Source organism: Anolis sagrei, chromosome 1 (assembly GCF_037176765.1).
Source record: "Anolis sagrei isolate rAnoSag1 chromosome 1, rAnoSag1.mat, whole genome shotgun sequence".
Taxonomy (NCBI): domain Eukaryota; kingdom Metazoa; phylum Chordata; class Lepidosauria; order Squamata; family Dactyloidae; genus Anolis; species Anolis sagrei.
Genome location: NC_090021.1, coordinates 241,043,100 through 241,065,938, shown reverse-complemented (window position 1 = coordinate 241,065,938; position 22,839 = coordinate 241,043,100). Strand labels below are relative to the sequence as shown.

General features: G+C 42.3%; 1 protein-coding gene across 2 annotated transcripts in view; it reads left to right on the top strand.

Moving 5' to 3' along the window:
* The first annotated feature begins 88 nt into the window (after nucleotides 1–88).
* SLC25A22 (solute carrier family 25 member 22) overlaps nucleotides 89–22,839 on the top strand; it is an 89,133-nt gene continuing 66,382 nt past the window's right edge. For both annotated transcript variants that reach the window (XM_060769271.2, XM_067462588.1), the window contains exon 1: nucleotides 89–287. The gene's annotated coding sequence lies outside the window, so the exon portion shown is untranslated. The remainder of the gene's footprint in view (nucleotides 288–22,839) is intronic.

Below are 22,839 nucleotides of genomic sequence, written 5' to 3'. Positions count from 1 at the left end.
CGCGCGTCGGGAGTAAGCGAGAGGCAGGGGAAGGAGAGAAGGAGAGGAGGGGAGGGGGTGGTGGAAAGCGCTTGCTGTTGCACGCTGCGGCCAGAGGGGGCGGTGCGGAGCTGGATTCCCCGGAGAGAAGCCGCGCGAGCGAAGAAGAAGACATCCTGGTTTGTGTACCATTGAAGAAAGGCAACGCCAGCGCCGAGCGGGAGCGGCAGCAGCAGCAGCAGCAGCAGAAGCCAGGGAGCTTGGTGCTTTCCCAGCAGAGGCCGAGCGGAAGACGGCTTGATCTCTCGGTAAGTCCGGGTTCTTTTTCCAGCCGCCTTTGCTTTGCAATGGCAGACGGGTGTGCTCCCAGAAGCACTACATCTTCTCCGGATTGCTGTGTTATCTTCTGCTTCTAAGAGTGCTGTTCAGGGGTTTTTTGCAAAGGCAAGCCGAGATTGCAACCCCATTTCCTCCGTCCCCATCGATTCTCCCCACCGTTTGCAGCCCCGGCTGGGATTAGCCTCCCTCCCTGGGAGAGAGAGGGAGAGAGAGAGCGCGCGCGCGCCCTCGTGCTCGCGCCGCTCGTGCCCGCGCCCCGCTCTGAAATGGCAGGATTACACACCAGGGAGCCTGCAATGAACTCCTGGGGAGGGTAATCCGGAACAGGGCACATCCATCCTGGAACTAAAAGGGGGTATCTACACTGCAGAGTTGTTGCAGTTTGACACGCTGTGGGATCCTGGGAGCTGCCTTCTCAACCAAAGAGCTACCAAACTACAACTCCCAAGATTCCACAGTATGGAGCCATGGGTCTAATGTGAAGATGCACTCCCCTGATCTCCATCCTTGGCAAGTTTGAAAACAGCCCAGTAACTGGGAGTTGTCTTTCCAAGAACTAATGGTCAGGAACAAATCCCAATGGCATTCCAGGTGGCCAGGTTCAGCTTGTGTTTGGAAAAGAAAAACAGATTGGGATGCAAATATTCCTCAACCTGGAGTAGGAAGAGGACCTCAGAGGTGTGAATGTTGCAGTTGGCCACCTTGATTCGCATTGAATGGCCTTGCAGCTTCAAAGCCTGGCTGGTTGCTTCCTGGGGGAATCCTTTGTTGGGAGGTGTTTTATTGAGTTCCCTGGGACTTCCTCCCTTCCAGGTCACCTTGCAGCTCAAACATGTTCAGGACTGGGAGTTGTCTTTCAAAGAACTAATGGCCAGGAACAAATCCCAGTGTCATTCCAGATGGCCAAGTTGTGTTTGTGTTTGGAGATCTGGCGACTGGGAATAGAGCAACCCCAGAAGCAGATATTCCTCAACCTGGAGTAGGAAGAGAGCCTCAGAGGTGCAGGATTAATAACATTTTAACTGCCATGGCTTGATACCATGACAACTACAACTGTAGTTTCATAGACTCAAACTACAATTCCCAGGATTCCATAGCATTAATTCTACAGTGTCGAACTGCATTAATTCTACAGTGAAGATACACCTTCAGGAGGTAAAAAAACACCCCAGTTTCCACATCCTGCCGCTCTTCCCAATCTGATTCTCTGCTTGTATGCTTTACCTGAAAATGGTTTGCAGTGAGTTTTCTGGGCTGCATGACCATGTTCCAAATGAAGCATTCTCTCCTCTCGTTTCACCCACATAGCCATGAGCCAGCAACATTTGAAAGTGAAGACAACTGCTGGGAAAGGAAGAAAATGAGTGATGTGTTATCGAAGGCCAGAATCACTGGGTTTGCTGTGAATTTTCTGGGTTGTATGGCCATGTTCCAGAAGCATTCTCTCCTGACGTTTAATCCACATCTATGGCAGGCATTCTAAGAGGTTGTGAAGTCTGTTGGAAACTAAGCAAGTGAGGTTTATATATCTGTGGAATGTCCAGGGTGGGAGAAAGAACTCTTGTCTGCTTGAGGCAAGTATGAATATTGCACTTGGCCGCCTTGATTAGCATTGAATGGCCTTGCAGCTTCAAAGCCTGGCTGGTTGCTACCTGGAGGAATCCTTTGTTGGGAGGTGTTCTATTGAGTTCCCCAGGACTTTATCCCCTCCAGGTCACCTTGCAGTCCTATCTGAATTACAATTTTTCTCACAAATTGCCTCCTGACCCTAAAGCATTTAACATCCCGATATTGTGAAGTGTTGTTTTTGCAAAACCTCAGTTCCACACAGTTTTAAGTATTGTATCCTTCGTGGTTTAGAAGTTATCACCTAAAACTAATCTTTGATGCTATTCAATGCAATAATTGACCAACACCATTTGTTGATGTCTGGATCACTGCCTTGTATGTAGCATCTTGATACTTAGTGATGAATATTTATTTTTCCAAGCGACATAAAAATAGTTGCCTCTCCTCCTCACCTTCATGGATGCACCCTTGCACACTAAAGAGGATTTGGTGCTGTGAGTGAGTGAGAAAGACTGCTTTGCTTGTGATATCTCCAGGTAGGAAGTTAATAATATATTGTTTACTATCAGGTTGCTTAGCAGAAACTGATCCAGCCGAGCCTTTCCTTCCTTGCAAGCAGCAGCAGCAGCAGCGTGTGATGCCTGTCCTCCGACCTTGTTCTCCAGCTGGGTGGCTTCTCATGTGCCGCTGCCTCCTCCACGTGGCACAGTCTCTGCCCACGGAGTCTCCTCCCACCCGAGGGAGAGGGCAGCCAGATCCAATCCCAGCGGAGGAGAGATTCTTCTTGTTTTTGTCAGGCTTGTGTTTTGACTTTGGAAAAGCAGGGCAGGGTGCCGGCGCATTGTGACTCATGGTCCACACAAGAGAGATGACCGTAGCACGTTGCTGGTGTGGGATTGGCACTATCAACAAATCTCATTCCCGGAAAAAGGTGCCCACTTAGGTTGCTTAAGCACCGCATGTCTGGATGGCGTGGCATCGAAGTGAGTCACTGCAATGAGTCTGGAGGGGGAAGTTCTTTGCCGTGAGACTCTCTGGAGCAGGTACGGGCAAACTTGGGCCCTCCAGGTGTTTTGGACTTCGACTCCCACAATTCCTAACAGCCTCAGAATCTTTCCTCCTCCCCCCCCCCCAGCCGCATAAGCTGAGGGAGAAAAGGAAGGGGCCTGAGGGTGTTAGGAATGGTGGGAGTTGGAGTCCAAAACACCTGGAGGGCCCAAGTTGGCCCAGGCCTGGTCTACATACACTGACTATATAATGCAGTTCTAACTGCATTGTTGGTGTGTAGATCCAGCCTCTGTGTGTGTGTGCTGGATTATGGTGCAGCACCAGGAATATTTTACTTGAGATACCAAGGCTATCTTGCTGCTTTTCATGTTTCCTGCTGATGCTCTCATGTGTTGAATTACAACCTCTTCATCTCCAGTCTAAAATCTTGGGGTGATTGGGTTTGTAGTGCAAGGCATTTGAAAGGCATCTCATAGGAGAAGCTACTGTAAAGCATGGTGAGACAGTGAGTGTAAGACACCTCACTTCAGTGTGGCATTGAGATCCATGAACGAATTGGACCTGAACATCCTTTACTGGCTATAGTTCAGTCGTGCCCAACTTTGGGGGTTGGTGCTCATCTCCATTTCTAAGCCGAAGAGCCAGTGTTGTCAGTAGACACCTCCAAGGTCATGTGGCCAGCATGACTGCATGGAACGCAGTGACCTTCCTGCCGGAGTGGTACCTATTGATCAACTCAAATTTGCATTTTTTTGAACTGTTAGGTAGGCAGAAGCTGGGTATAGCAATCTGGAATCGCAACTGTAAAAAAAGATGTAATAGAAGCTTACTGGCACACCGGTGGCGCAGTAAGTTAAACTGCTGAGCTGCTGAACTTGCTGACCGAAAGGTTGGCGGTTCGAATCAGAGGAGTGGGGTGAGCTTCTGCTGTTAGCCCCAGCTTCTGCCACCCTAGCAGTTTGAAAACATTCAAATATGAGTAGATCAATAGGTACCACTTCTGTGGGAAGGTAACGGCGCTCCATGCAGTCATGCCAGCCACATGACCTTGGAGTGTCTACGGACAATGCTGGCTCTTCAGCTTAGAAATGTAGATGAGCACACCCCCCCCCCCCCCCCCCAGAGTCAGACACGACTAGATCTAATGTCAGGGGAAACTTCTACCATTTTTAAGAAGCTTTCAAAAAGAAAATAATGCACTAGCCAAGTTAGACTGACCAAATACCCTAAAGGCGGGAGATCCTATCCGATCTTGGAAGCTAAGCAGGACCAGCCCCGGTTAGTAATAAGATGGAGGATCACCAGTGAATAGCAAGTGATGTAAACTTTATTTCAGAGGAAAGAGTTAGCAAAATAGACTCGCAGTATTCCTTGCTTGAGAAAATCCTATGAGATGAGTTCATAAGTTGACAAGACAGTTTGAAGACACATCACAGCTCCAACTATATTGTCTTCGGCAACATATTTATGTATTTATTTACTGTATTTATATACTGTCTTTCTCACCCCTCAAAATGGTTTACAACATACGAATGGCAAAAATTCAATGCCGACGTACAATACACAAATAAATCATAATAGCTAATTACTACATATAACTATGAACTTAAAATCAATTAAAACCATTAAACATAGAGTCCTGTTACATCGTGTTGTATACTGCATGGGTTTTTTAGATTTTGAAATGCCATTTCTAAGGACATGATGCAAAACTGACTTTGGTAACCTTCAAAAAGCTTTCCTATTGATTTTTGTCTTTATTTGACCACATGTTCTAGTATAGTTAGTTACCTGCGGTCACCGTATTACCTAGTTGGACTTTGGAATTTGATCCTGGCTCTGCAGCTACTATATCGTGCTGCATATGACCTTGAGTGAACCAGTTTCTGTCCGCCTCCTTCCTTTTATTTGCACTGTCCATTTAAATTTCCAGCTCCTCTCATTACCTGCTCTTTGCTTATTCTGATACCGTGTTCATACAGCACCTGGTCCAAGAAGAGGGATAGTTCAATGCATGGCCGCTGTTCTGGCAGCGGTGACAAATCTGATGCGCTAAGGTTCTGTAAGAAAGGTGGCCAGGTCCTTAATTCCCAGTATTTAAAGGAGGCTTATGCCCTTGCCATTGGCACTTCATTAACATGCAGCAATGAATAAAACATTACTGGCTGTTCTTCTTTCTAAGAGAGACCTAATTTGAGCTCATTTCTCTGACTATATACTTACTTTTTTTGTTTATTTGTTGGGAAAGCAAAAATCAGACAAATGTAGGTTCCTAATAGGACTGTTTATTTAAAAGGAATGTCAATTGAAGTTGGATTTGTATGTTTGCGGTTTTAATTTTTGTAGGTTTGATTATCTGCATTCCTGATTCGTATGGCTTCTTAATATGGCTTCTCTAGCAATTTTTAGGTCCTACAGCTCAAATGTTGACTACAGAGTTATACTGGAGAACCTTAAAGAGGTGTTCTGTCAGGTTAATGCTGTGTCCTGTGTCCCTAACCCCAGAAAATGTAGAGGGCTGGTTGTTTATAGTACTTTTGTAATAGGTTGCTGTGAGTTTTCTGGGCTGTATGGACATGTTCCAGAAGCATTATCTCCTGATATTTCACCCACATCTATGGCAAGCATCCTCAGAGGTTGTGAGGTCTATTGGAAACTAGGCAAGTGAGGTTTATATATCTGTGGAATGTCCAGGGTGGGAGAAAGAACTCTTGTCTGTCTAAGGCAAGTATGAATGTTGCAATTGGCCATTAACATTAACATTGAATGGCCTTGCAGCTTCAAAGCCTGGCTGGTTGTTTCCTGGGGAAATCCTTTGTTGGGAGGTGTTCTGTTGAGTTCCCTGGGACTTCCTCCCCTGCCTTTGTGCAATTGAAGATGAATTTGGCTATTTTGAAAAATGGCTCTCCAATAATATCTCTAAAATTCCCATTAACGACAACAGGGACCTTTTTGTATTGCCTTTTAAAAGCAAGTCACTTCTTCTGTAGTTTTGAAATTTGAAGAATTGAAAGCCTGGGCCTTTTCAACAACATTTTTCCAGTAGCTTCTGTCCTACAAGCCACCTGGGGAATAGCCTTGTGAGGTAGGTAAGAGTGATCTAAAACCCCCCATTGAGCTTCATGGCTCAGTGTGGATTTAAATCCAAATCTTTATCTACCATTAGCCAAACATTCAGCCCCCCCCCCCCCCCCAATTCCCTTGGCTCTTGAGCCATGTTTGTGTTCTTGCTCCCAGGTTTCTAGTTAGATATTTCTTTATCCTCTATAATTGTAGATTCAGCTTCTTGCATCTCTCTGTTCCTCTGAAGCCTTTATATACTTAATTTCAGATAAAGTGCCATTATTGCTGTTGTTCAGTGGTAGTTGGACTTGGGATATTTAGACATTGAGCTTCATTTCTAGAAAGAAGGAAGGGAAGAAGAACCACTTCCGCTAATATCAGTGTAAACCAGTTAGTCACTACTTCCAGTCCCACAATCCGGTTTGTAAAATGGGAGAAATTGCCACCTGCCCTCTCAGGCTGTTAGGAAGATTCAGTATTCGTAACAGTGATGTATTTCCCATGCTGCCGCCACCACAATCTTACTATTTTGATAAAGCACTTCTATTCCTCAGGGATTGGGGCAACCAATATGATCTTGTCATTTAACATATCTGAGAATATAGATCAATCTGCCTTTCTGAAGTTGAATGTTCGTTTAAATCAAACTTCCTGAGGCCTTATAGATGGGAACAATTGGCATGCTATCAGTCAATGCTGTGTGTTTGGTATTGGTGGTCCCACTGATTTAGTACATTGCTGCACAATGCGGTCACTGACAGATAGGAGGTCTAGGTTATATCCTCAGTGGAAGTGGCTCTTAATGAGACATACCACATTATCTATGCCCCACACCACTGGAGAATTCCACTGAAGCATTCGAAGCACACCCAAATACCTGGGAGTCACTCTGGACCGTTCTCTGACCTACAAGAAGCACTGCTTGAATATCAAGCAAAAAGAGGGTGCTAGAAACAATATCATATGAAAGCTGACTGGCACAACCTGGCGATCACAACCAGACCCAGTGAAAACATCTGTCCTTGCGCTTTGCTACTCTGCTGCTGAGTATGCATGCCCAGTGTGGAACATCTCACCACACTAAAACAGTGGATGCGGCTCTTAATGAGACATGCCGCATTATCATAAGACGTTTACACCCCCACACCACTGGATAAATTATACTGTTTAGCTGGTATCTGCCAAGAAGTAACAGACAATAATGAAAGGACATCTCTGGCGCATCTTCTATTCAGATATTAGCTAGCATTGCCAATGCCTTAAATTAAGAAATACATTTCTAAGATCTATAGAGATACTCACAGGAACACCTCAGCAAGTGAGAGTCCAAAAGTGGCAGGCTAAAACCTAGCCCCTCAATCCATGGCTGATACTAAAAGAGAGACTCCCTCCTGGGCACACAGAAGACTGGCTGACTTGGAAGGTGCTTAACAGACTGCACTCTGGCATCACAAGATGCAGAGCTAACCCTCAGAAATGGGGTCACAAAGTGGAGTCCACGACAAGCGAGTGTGGAGAAGGGCAAACCCTTTATTACAATGCAACCTGAGCCCTGCCACATGAACAATGGAGGACCTTCTTGCAGCAACACCAAAGGCACTCCAAATGGCCAGCTATTGGTCAAAGGACATTTAATAGAATACCAGGTTTTTAAACTTTGTTTGAGTTTTTAAATGCATTATAATTGTACCCTCAATTTGTTTCTGACATTATAAATAAATTAATACCACAATCTGGTATGTGTTCTTTAAGGTATTTGTGCTGCTGACATTGGTGAAACTGTCTTGATGAAAACGTGTTTAAGATCAAAGTCCTAGAGATAAAGAGTCACTGATAAATATGGAACAGAAGTAATCAGGAAGACAAGTAACCAATCTCGATTTAAGCTTCTTTGGCAATATGTTCCCTGGGTAATTACACACTACCACGAACCTCACACAAAGCATAGTTCTATGGTGTAGTTTATTGTTTTGGAAGGATAATTGATAGTTTAGTGCTTTATAATGTGTAACTTTTATTGCCTTCCTTGCTTGCTGGTTTGGAAATCAAACAAGCTTCACTGTGTTTAGTTGAGTTTTATTTGGAGGTTTTGTGCAATGATAACTTGCTGTCACAAATTAAAAGAGTACTCAGGCTCCAACACCTAGGTAATATAAAGTGAGAAGCAGCCAGTCTGCTGATTTTTCAAATACTTGCTGTGTTTTGCCAAAAGTACATTAGTTTATATAATCCTTTTATTCAATATTGCACAGTTTTGCACTTTAAAGAGGCCAAGCAGAGGGGGAAACTTTGGAGCTGGAAAGGCAGAGCTAAGAAAGAAACAAGATGTGGTACAAAACTGCAGAAAACAAATTACATCTGAATGCTAAAATGGGAGTGAGGGGGGGCCTTTCAGATGTAGACCTGTACATTAGTTAGCTTGTAAAATTTACTACTTTACACTACACTTCCCAGGTAGTGCGTGTAATTGGAGAAATGTTTTCTCAAGCTGGCTAGACCTATACATAGAACACAATGGCATAAGAGTGAGATGCTGAAATCCTAAAATATTTGAATGGATGGTGTCACTTCAGATCTTAGGAGACCACATTTTTCTTGCTTCACTATCTAAAATCTACATACAGGTGGAAAACCAAAGGGAAAGGGTTAGGGTTGACCTCAGCTTTGCAGGGTCAGGAGGATATGATCTGTAGTCTAAAATATCTGGAAGGGAGTTCAGGAAACCCAAGCTAGATATTTCCTCCCAAATCTGCTGCATTTAGGCCTGAGTCTGAACTTCATACTGAAGTTATTTTAAACAAAGGAGTACTTACTTACTTACTTACTTACTTAGATGATCCCTTGTAGCCCGAGGATGATGGTCCTCCAAGTCTGGTGTCTTGGTGGTGGATTCATAGGTGGCTGTGGAGCTCTATTCCTGATCCACATGTTCTCCCATAGTGAGGACATCGGTTTCCAGGTGGAAGCGGGCCCAGTCAGGGTTGGCTTGATGTGCCTTCCTCTTGGCACGTTTGTCCCTTTCACTCTCCATTCATGCCTCTATAAATTCCACAGCACTGCTGGTCACAGCTGACCTCCAGTTAGAGCACTCAAGGGCCAGGGTTTCCCAGTTCTTGGTATCTATGCCAAAGTTTTTAAGGTTGGCTTTAAGCCCATCTTTAAATCTCTTTTCCTGCCCACCAATGTTACATTTCCCATTCTTGAGGTTGGAGCATAGTAACTGCTTTGGGAGATGGTGATTGGGCATTTGGACAGCGTGGCCGGTCCAGCAGAGTTAATGGTGTAGGAGCATTGCTTCAGTGCTGATGGTCTTTGCTTCTTCCAGCACGCTAACATTTGTCCGCCTGTCTTCCCAAGAGATTTGCAGGATTTTTCAGAGGCAGTGCTGATGGAATCGTTCTAGGAATTGAGTGTGACATCTGTAGACAGTCCACGTTTCACAGGCATATAGCAGGGTTGGGAGGACAATAGCTTTATAAACAAGCGCCTTGGTCTCCCTACAGATGTCCCAATCCTCAAAGAATCCATACAAGTGAGTATGGATTCTTTTAATAAATAAATCCACCACACTTCTCATTTTTTGAAATCTAGGAAGTGGGGGGGAAAAACAGAGAGTTAGAAACTGAAATAATGTATAGGTTGAAATAGTTTTCCTAGTTGAGTATTATTTGCATTTTTTTCAAATTACGATAATAAAGTTAGACTTTAAATGAATCAAAGAAAATCTATAAGCTATAAAGTGTAAGGAAGTAAGTATACATAGTCTTATTCCAAGCCTCATCATCTCCCCGAATCCTTGCAAATCTAGGAACCCATCACATCTGAAAGGCATAAAGTTAAAGTATTGCAAGCTAGTATTCAAAGGATTCTGTTTCCCTTTGCAGAGCAGAAAAAAGAAGAATGACCTTGTGTCCCATTTCTATCACCTGCAGAATGTTTCATGGCTCCTGCAAAAAAGAAGAAGTGCTAAAATTGGCACAAAGCAAGATTCATGTGCTCTATATAGCCAAGCTGACAGATGTTTGTGTTTCCTTTAAGTTATTATAGAAAGTTCTGTTGGATCTCTTTATTTAAGACTACACAGTTAGACCTGTTTTTAGTCTTAGTACCAAGTAAGAAAAATCTGGTGCTGCAGCTTTAATTGAACCTGTGACTGATCTGATAGCAGCACAATCTGAAGCAGCCCTGCTGTCTGTGTCTTCCAGCATAAAAAGGAGGAAGGAAGGGGAGCACATCTGGAAGTGTCAGCGTTTTTCTTTCAGAGGGAAACTGTCCTACTTTGTTTCTCCTCCAGTTAAGACCCATAAGTATGAAATAATAAAGGACTTGGAATGTTTGGGGTGGGTTTGTGTTGATTTTACTTACGATCTGAAGGTTTTATATTTTTCCTTTTTGGCTCTGTACTGACATCATACTAGTATGATCATGTATTTAACAAAGAAGAGATTAGTGTCTAGCTATCATCCTGCTTCTGTTTTCTGTCCTTTCACTTCCAGTTCAGGTGTCGTGGTGGTGCAATGGGTTAAACCCTTGTGCCAGCTGAACTGCTGACCTGAAGGTCGGCGGTTTGAATCCATGAGATGGGGTGAGCTCCCATCTGTCAGCTCCAGCTTCCCATACAAGGACACGAGAGAAACCTCCCACAGGATGGTAACACATCCTGTGGGAGGACAACGTCTCTACAGATGGCGAATTCTCTCACACTAGAAGCAACTTGCAGTTTCTCAAGTTGCTTCTGACATTCTCAAAAAAAAAATTCCAGTTTAATAACTTCATACCGGTTTTCCTAGTGCAGCATCATTGAGGTATCTTCTATATTGCCATAAAATCCAGATTATCAATGCAGATAATCCACATCTGTTTTGAACTGGATTATATGAGTCTACACTGCCATATAATCCAGTTCAAAGCAGATAGTCCTGAGTTTATCTGGCAGTGTAGATGGGGCCTGAAATAGCAGGATGGCTTTTCTTATGCAGTTGCAGTTCCATAATGCCAAGTTATTGCTGGCACAAATCTTTGTTTGCAAATGTAAAGAAGGATAGTGTTCCCGATTCTGTTGTTCTGGTTTCTTGGAAACAATAGTTTGTCCATTCAGATGTTACATCAAATTGAAATTCAGCTTCCTAATTGGTTTCTTTTTGTTATGAAGGCTGAATCAATCATGTACAGTAATGAATAGGTAATTTTTTCATGCCTGAATTTGGTGCAAATCATTGTCTTAGCAGTATTGCCACCAATCCAACTTTATTTGGAGGGCAGTCTAAGAAAATATGCACCGTATAAAATAAACATGTGGAAAGACTTCACTCTTCATTTGGAACAAAACCATGATTTTGTAAAACAATACATAAAATTTAAAGACATTAGAACCACAACAAAACTGTTAGAGGAAAGCTAGTGTGGTGTTGTTTATTTATTTATTTTGTGTAAAAGGTAAAGGTTTTTCCCTGAAATTAAGTCCAATCATGTCCAACTCTGCGGTTTGGTGCTCATCTCCATTTCTAAGATGAAGAGCAGGTGTTGTCTGTAGACACCTCCAAGGTCATGTGGCCTGGAGCGCTGTAACCTTCCTGCTGGAGTGGTACCTATTGATCTACTCACATTTGTATGTTTTCGAACTGCTAGGTTGGCAGGAGCGGGAGCTCACATCACTCCCTGGATTTGAACCTGCGACCTTTCGGTCAGCAAGTTCAGCAGCTCAGCGGTTTAACCCACTGCGCCACCGGAGGCTCCTTCATGTCAAAAGCAATTGCATAAATAAGTATAAAACTGATAAACAGAGGAAGTGGTAGCAGCAAAATAATTTAGACCCAAAACGGGCATCAGCGACTGCATTGTCTGTAGCTTTAAACAATTCTTCCTCTGTGCATGAGGCAGGGCAATGCTTTACAGTGTGGTTTAGTGGTTTGGCATTTAGACTAGGACTCTGCAGATCAGGGTTTGGCCAGGGAAACCCACTGAATGATCTTGGGCAGGTCACACTATCTTAGTCTCAGGGTCTTTCCACACTGTCCTTTATCCCGGGATCTGATCCCAGATTATCTGCTTTAAACTGGAATATATGAGTCCTCACTGCCAGATATCCTGGGATAAAGAGATAATCTGGGATCAGATCCTGGGATAAAAGGCAGTGTGGAAGGGCCCTCAGAGGAAGGAAACGGCAAAACCCTCTGAACAAATCTTGCAAAGAGAACCCTGCAATAGTGTTGCCTTAGGGCTGCTGTAAGAAACAAATTCTTTTCAAGTGAGTCTATAACTACAGTGGCAATTAGTTTAAAAGGGGAACTGAAAAAGGTGTGGTTCGACTCACATTTTCTATAACCTCAGAGACTGGGCTGCCAATCGCAGCTTGAAAGGAAAGGCATGCCTTCAGTTTGGAAGCCTCCTTTACCCATGTCGCTGACAAGCATATGCCTGCAAAGAGACGTGGACCCCAAACAGGCCTGTTTTGCAGATCTTATGAATGGGTGGCTTCATAGTATGACATGTTCCAGGAAGCAAAGAAATAAACAGTGGTTTCCTAATTGTAGAATCTGCATAGGATTTACGTATTGGTCTGTCACTCTTCCTGTGCTTGCTGACTTCAGTTCTGGTTTCTTAAAAAAACATCCCAGGTTGGAACAGGCGTTTGCTTGACTGGCTGTGCAATCGGGTCTTTTAATGGGATGTTTGTGCTGCACTTTTATTGTTATTATGTTTATGCTTGATGATTTTACATGGTTTCAAAGTACTGATGTTCCATTATGATATCTTAATTTAATTGTTTTTAATGATTAACATTAGTTTTTTTTAAATTGCATTTTATTTATTCACTAGGTGTTTTGCCGTGGGTCAAACATTGGGGGAAATGTGGGCTATGAAATTAACAAGCACATCAATGAAACAATAAAGGAAAAGGATCATCAACAGGAGTAACAACCCGTAGCAATGACGCCACAGATATATATGCGCATTCTCAGCTCCCAAGTTATTTTCCCAGGCATTCTAAATGCCTAATAAATTTCCATATGATAAACTCGTAATAAATTTACATATGAATCAAGTTTAGAGGCTAAGCCTTTCACAAAATGCTTAGTGTTTTGATAAATCTTTTTTAAACTCTTAGTAGCTCCATAACGTTAATAGAAGGAAGAGTTTTAAAAAATGCAACCATCAGATGAATCTGCATCCATTTTACTTTGATAGTCTCAAACTATCCTTAAGATGACACATCTAACTGCTAAACAAATCCCAAAAAAATGATGTGAACTTTCATTTCCCCAACTGAATCCCATTTCCCCAACTGAATCCCTTCTTTACCCCTTGCCAAAATAATGGATGGCAAAGGAATGACCACAGCATAGAAGAAAATAGATGTTATCACGTTTACCATGTAGACCAGCATTTCTCAACCTGGGAGTTGGAACTCCTGGGGGGGGGGGGGGTTACATAAGGGTCACCAAAGACCACTAGAAAACATACATTTCTGATGGTCTTAGGAACCATTTTGGCAGAGAAGACTGAAGATCTCTCCACCTGTCCTTGTCTCCCTTTTTGGAAATTACTCCTCCAGTGTAATTGGCCAGCCTCTCAGCCAAGGGGAGGGCAGTTTCTGAGACTCCAAGTGGGGAGGGGAGAGCAGGTGTGCTTGGTGCATGGCAGCATGGTGCGCATGTGCAGGCGAGGGAGAGCGTGCGAGGATGGAGGGAGACTCGTGCCAGTGAATCCTTTCTGTGTGGGAATTCTGTGTGGGGATTCTGTGTGGGAAGTTTGGCCCAATTCTATCATTGGTGGGGTTCAGAATGTTCTTCGATTGCACATCTTAGCAACTACACCTCCCTAATATTAAGGTCTATTTCCCCCAAACTCTACCAGTGTTCATATTTAAGCATATTGAGTATTTGTGGTCCAGATCTGTCATTGTTTGAGTCCACAGTACTCTCTGGACTGGATGCCCACCAAACTCTTCCAGTATTTTTTTTGGTCATGGGGGTTCTGTGTGCCAAGTTTGGTTCAATTCCATCATTGGTGGAGTTCAGAATGTAGGTTAACTATAAATCTCAGAAACTACAACTCCCTAATGACAAAATCAATCTCCCCAACCCCACCAGTATTCATATTTGGGCATATCAGATATTTGTGCCAAATTTGGTCCCGTGAATAAAAAGACATCATACATATCTGATATTTACATTACAGTTCATAACAGTAGCAAAATTAAAATTATGGAGTAGCAACAAAATCATTTTATGGTTGGTGGTCACTCCAACATGAGGAACTGTATTCAGGAGTCACAGCATTAGGAAGGTTGAGAAACCCTGATGTAGACCAAGCCTTCACAACATTAAAAAAAAGTGATTCACAATACCATTTACATGATTTAGAGGCTAATGTTTTATTCATCTCTTCATCTTTTTTCTGAACCCTCATATTGCCCATATGCATTTTAAAGAGCACATTCCCATTCATATGCAGGACTTCCTGTTAAACCTGTTTCATTGTTTGTATGGGGCAATTGCTTTTTATTTGAATAATTCAAATCAAATTTGATTTGATGTGTTCATGTTGACCAAACGTCTGAGTTACACAACGATCTATTTAAGGGCCCCTTGACTTATAATAGGTTGTTAGCCCTCTGGTAGTGCAGTGGGTTAAACCGCTGAGCTGCTGAACTTGCTGACTGAAAGGTTGGCGGTTTGAATCCAGGGAGTGAGGTGAGCTGTTAGGCCTAGCTTCTGCCAACCTAGCAGTTCAGAAACATGCAAAAGTGAGTAGGTTACCTACAAGAAGGTAACAGCGCTACATGCAGTCATGCTGGTCACATTTTGGAGGTGGCTACGGATAATGCCGGCTCTTTGGCTTAGAAAGGAAGATGATCACCGCCTCTCAGAGTCGGACATGACTAGACTTAATGACTAGACTTTACCTTTTTATCTTGGTCAATCCATATAGCTTAAATATTTTAACTTCATTTTTGTGGAGCTGTACTGAGCAGGAGATACTGACCACTGGTACTGTTTTTGCAAAAGTTATTAAGAATCTAGAGATGAAGTGCCCAATCCAGACTGCTTTAAAGAGCCTCATGGCAGCAGCCTTTGCCAACTGAGTGCTTTTGGGGATGTGCTGTTGAACTGCCATGTCCAGTACATTTGCAAAGGCAGTGGCTTGGGAAGTGCGAAGTTGTGGGCCACAAATCCTCCACATTTCCCCCCAAGGAAGGATTGGCTTTCATGAATTGTTCAACAGATGGAAGAAATTGATAGCTGCTGCTTGCATATGACCATATGCATGTACTTGTGTGTGTGGCATCCTGGTGCGCAACAGTATATTACCCGCAACGTGAAGTACGTGATGAGATTTTCCTCCCACGCTTCCACCTCCTTTGGGCTTCAATGCAGGCTGAAGAGATCTGTGTGATTATTTTGTTTCTGCAGCAGGACAAGCACTGCCTTGAGCTGCTCTTTGAAGGCAGATCATGCTAATCCATGGAACAGATGGGGTGACACAGCAGAGACTGATATTTGCAAGCAAGAGCTCATTGTAAAATGAAGTGGTCAGCTGAACCGTCATGTGAAGTTCCATATGTTATCAAAGTCCAGGGGGTGTTGTCCAAAAGGCTCTGGCAGAGATCATTCCAAGTGCAGAGGAAGGAAGAGGGAAGGGAATGGGAGATAAACTTTTTTGGAAACTTTCTCCTGGCAACAACTCCATTAGTTCCTCAGCTGGCGTGATCACTGGGAATTGTCAAAAAATCCACTTTTTTCTATGTTTTCTCCATTTTTCTCTCTTTTCTTACTGAAATTCCAAGTACAACCACCAAATGCAACAGGAATTGAGACATGAGTTATTTTGTATGCCAGAAGCACTAGAGCAGTGTTTCTCAACCTTCCTAATGCTGTGACCCCTTCATACAGTTCCTCCGTGTTGTGGTGGCCCCAACCATAAAATTATTTTTGTTACTACTTCATAACTGTCATTTTGCTACAGTTATGAATCGCCATGTAAATATCTGATATGCAGAATGTATTTTCAATGGCTGGACCAAATTTGGCACAAATACCCAATACGCCGACATTTGAATACTGGTAGGGGAGGATGGGGGATTGATTTTGCCATTTGGGAGATGAAGTTACTGGGATTTATAGTTCACCTACGATCAAAGAGCATTCTGAACTCCACCAACAATGGAATTGAAACTTGGCATGCAGAACTCCTATGACCAATAGAAAATACTGGAACTCATTAACCTTGAGTTTTAGAGCTGCAGTTCACCTACCTCCAGCAAACACTGTGGACTCAAACAAGGATGGTCTGGACCAAACTTGGCACAAATACTCAATATGCCCAAATGCAAACACTAGTGGAGTCTGGAGAAAATAAACCTTGACATTTGGGATTTATAGTTTACCTACAATCAAAGAGCCTTCTGAACCCCTACAATTATAGAATTGGGCCAAACTGCCCACACAGAAACCCCATGACCAACAGAAAATACTGTTTTCTGATGGTCTTTGGTGACCCCTCTGACACCCCCTTGCGACCCTCCCCCTGGGGTCCCAACCCCCAGGTTGATAAACACTGCACTAGAGAGTGAATTAAGCCAAGTGTTACTGCTCACATCAAACAGCAATGTAGTGTGATGAGAATAAGCCTAACTCACTAATCCACTCATATATCTACCAACAGGAGTTGAGAAATGTCCTCTCTGGTGTTGATAACAGTTTAGCATTTTCTCTCCAAACTGTAGCAAACTGTGATTAATTATTAAAATAATGGTTTGTTCAAACAAGTCAACTTCATGACCCATGGTTTGAAGTTAGCATGTTTCTGGTAGACTCTGGTGAACAGTAACCACGATTTGTTAGTCCAAAAATTACAATATCCATAGTTAAGTGAAATAGGACTGCATTACAGAAGAAAGAAGTAGGGAAGGAAGCACCTCATCCAGTATGGAAGCTAACCAAATATGAATCTGGCCATTGAATTTTCTTCATGTCTCCTGAAATAAACAATGGCTGTAGTGAGCTATATTCAAGGAAAGGTCTTTTTGTCAGTTTTTTTTTTCTTGCCACCTCCTACACAAAATGTAAAGAAAATGTAGTGAAAAGGAAATGTGCCAAGTTATTTTTTTATTTTCTCCTTTGATCTCGCATAAGTGATAAAACATGTTTTAAATGCACACATGCAGCCATCACTGTTCACACTGAAATGGCAAACTACATATGATGAGAAATCTTGAAATCTCTTAACAGGAAGCTTTATGGAATAAATATGCCGTGAATAAAAATCTCTACAATTCTGTTTACTGGGACCTTTTCACACTGGACAACTGTGGCATTATGATTCCACTTTAAGTGTCATATATACATTTTGAGCTTTGTCATTTGGAGAGGCACTAGAGCAATGTTTCTCAACCTGGGGGTCACAAGGGGGTTTCAGAGGGGTTGCCAAAGACCATCTGAAAACATATTTCTGATGGTCTTAGGAATCCCTTTGGCAGAAAAGGCTGAAGATCTTTCTGCCTGTCCCTCTCTTCCTTTTTAGAAACAGATGGCAAATCCTCCCACCAAAAGCCTTCCTCCGCTGTGATTGGCTGGCCTCTCAGACAGCCTCTCAGCCAAGGGGAGGGCTGTTTCTGAGACTCCAAGTGGTGAGGGGAGAACAGGCGTGCTCAGCACATGGCAGCATGATGTGCATGTGTGGGCGAGGGAGAGTGTGCAAGGCAGGAGGGAGGCCCGTGCCAGCAAGTCCCTTCATGGGGATGGGCGTTCTGTGTTGGAAATTTGGCCCAATTGTATCATTGGTGGGGGTTCTGAATGCTCTTTGATTGTAGGTGAACTGGTGAACTATAAATCTCAGCAACTACAACTCCCAAATATCAAGGTCTAATTTCTCCAAACTCCACCAGTGTTCACATTTGGGCATATTGAGTATTCATGCCAAGTTTGGTCCAATGATTGAAAATACATCCTGCATATCAGATATTTACATTACAATTCGTAACAGTAGCAAAATTACAGTTATGAAGTAGCAACAAAAATAATTTTATGGTTGGAAATCACCACAACATAAGGAACTGTATTGGGGGTCACAGCATTAGGAAGGTTGAGAAACATTGCACTAGAGGAGCTCTCTGCAAATCCCAAGATTCAGTAGGATGGAATCATGGTATTAAAGTGACCTCACAGTGCTCTAATTGTATAATGCGAAGAGCCCAGGAAACAGAATTGAAAATATACAAGTGTTGTTGTTGCTGTTGTTGTTGCATGCCTTCAAATAATGTATCATTCATTGTGACCCTACAATCTTAACTACAAGATTTTATCAGAGGAGTATTCCATCAGCATTCTCTGAGGCTGAGAGTGTGTGACTTGCCCACATCCACCAGTGAGTTTCCACATCCAAGCATGGATTTGAACCCTGCTCTCCTGGAGTCGGAACTTGGACTATGACCCTGAACACCAGGATTCAATATCCCAATCAGCCATGAAAAGCCCCTTTGTAGTTTCAGCCACAGAAAACCCCCAGATAGGTTCGCCTTAAGATCATCGTAAGTTAGAAATGACTTGAAACACCAGTTCCTCTTGGAGTCGTAGGCCATCATTCAAACCACTGCACCACACTGGCTCTTGTATTTCTTATATCTCACATTTGATTTTATTCCAGAAGGCCAGTATATATTTTTAAAAGTAAAAAAAAAAAAAAAGGAAGAAACTTCTGAAAAGAGGGCAAAAGCTAAATATAACATCTTTGTTACATTGACTGCTCTGATCTTATATATAGCAAGGTTCACAGCAGAGGCTTGTTAGATGTCCAGGGAGAGAGAGATCTGTTTTCAAGTGACAGTGTCCCTATTACTGGATATCCATCTTAGGAAGACCTCATTGATTCCTATGCTTTTAATCTTTTGACATTGTGCAGAAATATATTTCAATGCACTCTGGCATTTATATCATTTATTGCCATATCTTGTATTTTATTTGCTATTTTGGGGGGGGGGGGAGGTCCTGTTATTTGATCATTAATTTAATTGTATCATTTTGCAAAGTGTTCTGAAATTGAGTAGAACGAAGAGCAGCAAAGAAATATATCTAAAGCACTCTCCTGGAAGTCTTTTGATTTAGAATTGGTCACTTTTCGTCTCAAAAGAGAGGAGGCAGGAGAATCAGGATCTTTACTGCCACACGTCTGATTCCCTTGTAACTGCAAATTACAGACAAAGAACAGGGTGTCTTGTTCCCTCTCTGGGTAGAAATGGCTTGTTCGGGTATATCCACACTGCACAATTATTATTTTCATTGCCATGACTCTTTTCTATGCAATCTGGGATTTAAAATTCTTTAAATTCTCTGCTGAAGAGTTCTAGTCCACTCCTCACAGTACAGTTGTCTGATAGAGAACTCTTAAGCATATCATCAAACTATAAACCCAGAATTTCCTGGGATGGAGTCACATCAATTTAAGTGGTATCAGGCTGCTATCATTGTCCAGTGTGGATACATCCTTAGCCAGTGAAAGAAAAGATGGAAAACTACTAAGGCTGCATCTATACTGCCAAATAATGAAGTTAGCTGCATTATAGAGTCAGTGTAGCCCAGTGGTTCCCAACCTTTGGTTCTCCAGGGACTTCAGCTCCTACAGTTCTTAAGAGCTGGAAAACTGGCTGGGATTTCTGGAAGTTGAAGTCCGAAACACCTAGAGAACCAAAGGTTGGGAACCACTAGTGTAGACCCATCTAATGCAGTCCAGTGAACACTATCTGAGTCTACACTGAGCATATAAAAAAGTTCAAAACAGCATTATTTGGTAGTGTAGATTTTAGCCCTTGAAATGTAGACAGATAAAGGTAGACTTCATTTGAGTCTTGTGGCTGGAATACACATTTGGCACCTAGGTGAGACAGCTTTCCCAAAAAAGGAAATTGACTGTAGTCAGACTCAGTCAAAACAAGACTCCTGGAGACTGAGATGTTTGGGAGTTTTAGAGGAGGTGGAGCTGGCAAGCCAGTTCATCAAATGTTCGGAAATCCATCCAATACTAGATAATTTTTGTCACAGGAAATTAAGAGAGTATTTCTGCAGCCCACTCCAGATTCCTCCCCATGGTTTTGAGTACTATTGATATGATTCTATTTTGCCTCCTCTCCTTCATCCAGGGGTTTGAGGTGTAGATAATTCCATGAAAGGACAGGATCTTGCATCTGGCATGGCACTTAATCTCAGAATGACCCCAGAGTTCTTAATTTTTGAATGCTCAAAGAGATGTTTCTGTCCATTTAGTTCCCAACCGTTTTTTGACCAGGGACTTCTTGACCAGGGACCACTCTCCAACATTAGTACTAAAAGGGTTGCAAATTAGTTTTTAGTCAATTTTAGATTCAGTTTGGTTATTTGGGGTGCTGATTCAGAAAATTGCATTGGATAGACCACATCCGCTCTAAAACCATGTTTAATATATTATAATCCTCAGCACTATGAGAGGGTTTCACAAGAGCAGTCGCTTTCATTGCAGCGGTGTCGTAATGGTGAGTCCATGGACCATATTTTAGTTCTTGTGGACCACTAGTGGCCTATGGTTGGGAACCACTGATTTAGATACTCTACAAGCTTCTTAGAAAAATTAGGTTCTTGGTCACATAGAGAATCTCCCTGCAGATGGAAACTTTCCAGATAAGGAAAGTGACAATGAAGGGGAAGAGGTATATGGCCTTGCTCATTTGTTGATTCAACCCTAGGAAGTAATATTTGAAGTTTGGCTACAATGTTGATGCATTATGTGAATATACTGTTTGTACAGACCTAAAAAAAATTGTTGCACTGTTCTACAGATGCCAGTAGCTATCTGGAGATTCTGGAGGTATGGGACCCAACTTCTGGGGTTAATCAAGGAAGTCCTATTGTCCGCACCATTTTTGGTCACATAGTTTGAGCTGGGTTTTCCTCAGGCTGCGGTGTACTCACCTCACAAAAGACCTCAGTCTCTGGTACCTGGTTGTATTATTAACACTTAGGGGTTTTGTTGCATACTTGAAATAAAAAGGTTTAGAAAGTCAGGGGTACTTTGATTGTGCTTTTCCTGCATAGCAAGGGGTTGGACCAGATGGCCTATGTAGTCTCTTCCAATACTATTATTCTATGATTTATAGTAGCTACTCACTCCAGGAACTGTAGGCTCTGTTTCAGAGGAAAGAACTAGTAAACCCAACTCACCTTGCTTAAGAAAACTCCATGCAGTTCATGGGGATACCATAAATCAACAGGCGACATGAAGGCACACACTCACTTCCACATCCATCACTTTTTTCATGACCAAATGTACTGCTGTGAGTTATATTCTTGCAGCGATGTCTTCTGAATTGGCTCTATCACAAATATCTCTTCCTTCTAAAAATGCTTTACACATGTTATTTCATTTCCATTCATCCATTCTTATGTCACATGCTAAGCATTCCCTGTCTGAATTTGCCCATACCCCAAGGCACATGAGACCTGTTTGAATTAATGTAATTAGTGTGCACATTATTAGATCACTTTAGCACAAAGACCGTGTGTATGTTTCTAGTAACCATTTAAAGTAAGCCCATTAACAAATGACTGTGTCCTCTTCCGGATTGCAGCAATTCCGTTCCTATTACTTTAGTGATGACTCAACACTGCATCTGCAGAAAAGAGACTTAAGCTTTTTTGGTAATACTTTGGGAGGTAATCAGGAAAAAGAAGTGGCCCATTACTTTTTTAGCAAGGTCTTCATAATTACAGGACTGGAAGAAGTCATTCTGACTTTCCTAGTTTGATGCACTTAAGGCAAATGGTGAAGATATAAATAACACCTTCAATTATAGGATATTAATAGGAAAGTGCCAAGAGCTATGCACAAACTTTCTGTCACATTTCCTCATTTACCATGACCAATGGCTATCCTGTCTGGTGAGGTAGGAGCTGTTGTCTAGCACATATGGTAGTCAGGTATTTCTGCGATGCAGGTTGAGTTTCCCTTATCTAAAATTCCAAAATACAGGCAGTCCCCAAGTTACGAACAAGATAGATTCTGTTGGTTTGGTCTTAAGTTGGATTTCTTTGTAAGCTGGAACAGGCACATTTTAAAAGTGTAACTACAGTCTATCTGTGTGTGTATCTGTGTGTGTGTGTGTGTATACACACACACACACACACATATGTCTGGTCCCTGTTCAGAAGATTTCGCCTTACTTTCTGTCTTTGTGATGATTGGATTTGGAAAAAAAAAAGCTTATTGTCGATACAAGGATTGGTGGGAATCCTTTCGTGGAAACACGGTAATAACTCTTTCAGGAATAAATTTCCCTTCCTAGGGGTAGAATTCTCTCACTTTCTTGTTTTCTCATCCATGTTCTTAATTATGAGTCGTTTGTAAATTGGATGTTTATAACTTGGGGATGTCTGTATACCAAAATCCAAAATTGTCCACATGGGTAGCTAAAATAGTGACACCTTTGCTTTCTGATAGTTCAATGTACACATACTTTTGTTTCATGCTATTTAAACTGTCTAAAATTACCATCAGACAATGTGTACAAGGTGTATTTGAAACATAAATAAATTTCTTCTTTAGGTTTGGGGCCCTGCCATAAGGTATCTCATAATCAATACAAGTATTATTATTATTTTTTAAAAATGGAACACTTCTGGTCCCAAGCATCTCAGATAAGAGATGCTCAACCTATACGACAATTTGACCCAATAAGCAGAATTTGCTAGGCTTACTTGGCAACATTGCTCAATGATACTTTATTTGTATATCATGGTGCCCTTCACAATATTGTTTGCAGCTCCCATCACTGAACACACTTGGCTATGTTGGGTAAAGCTGCTGGGAATTGTAACCTAGGAAAAATGTGCTTTGCATGGGGTTGACCTTGAA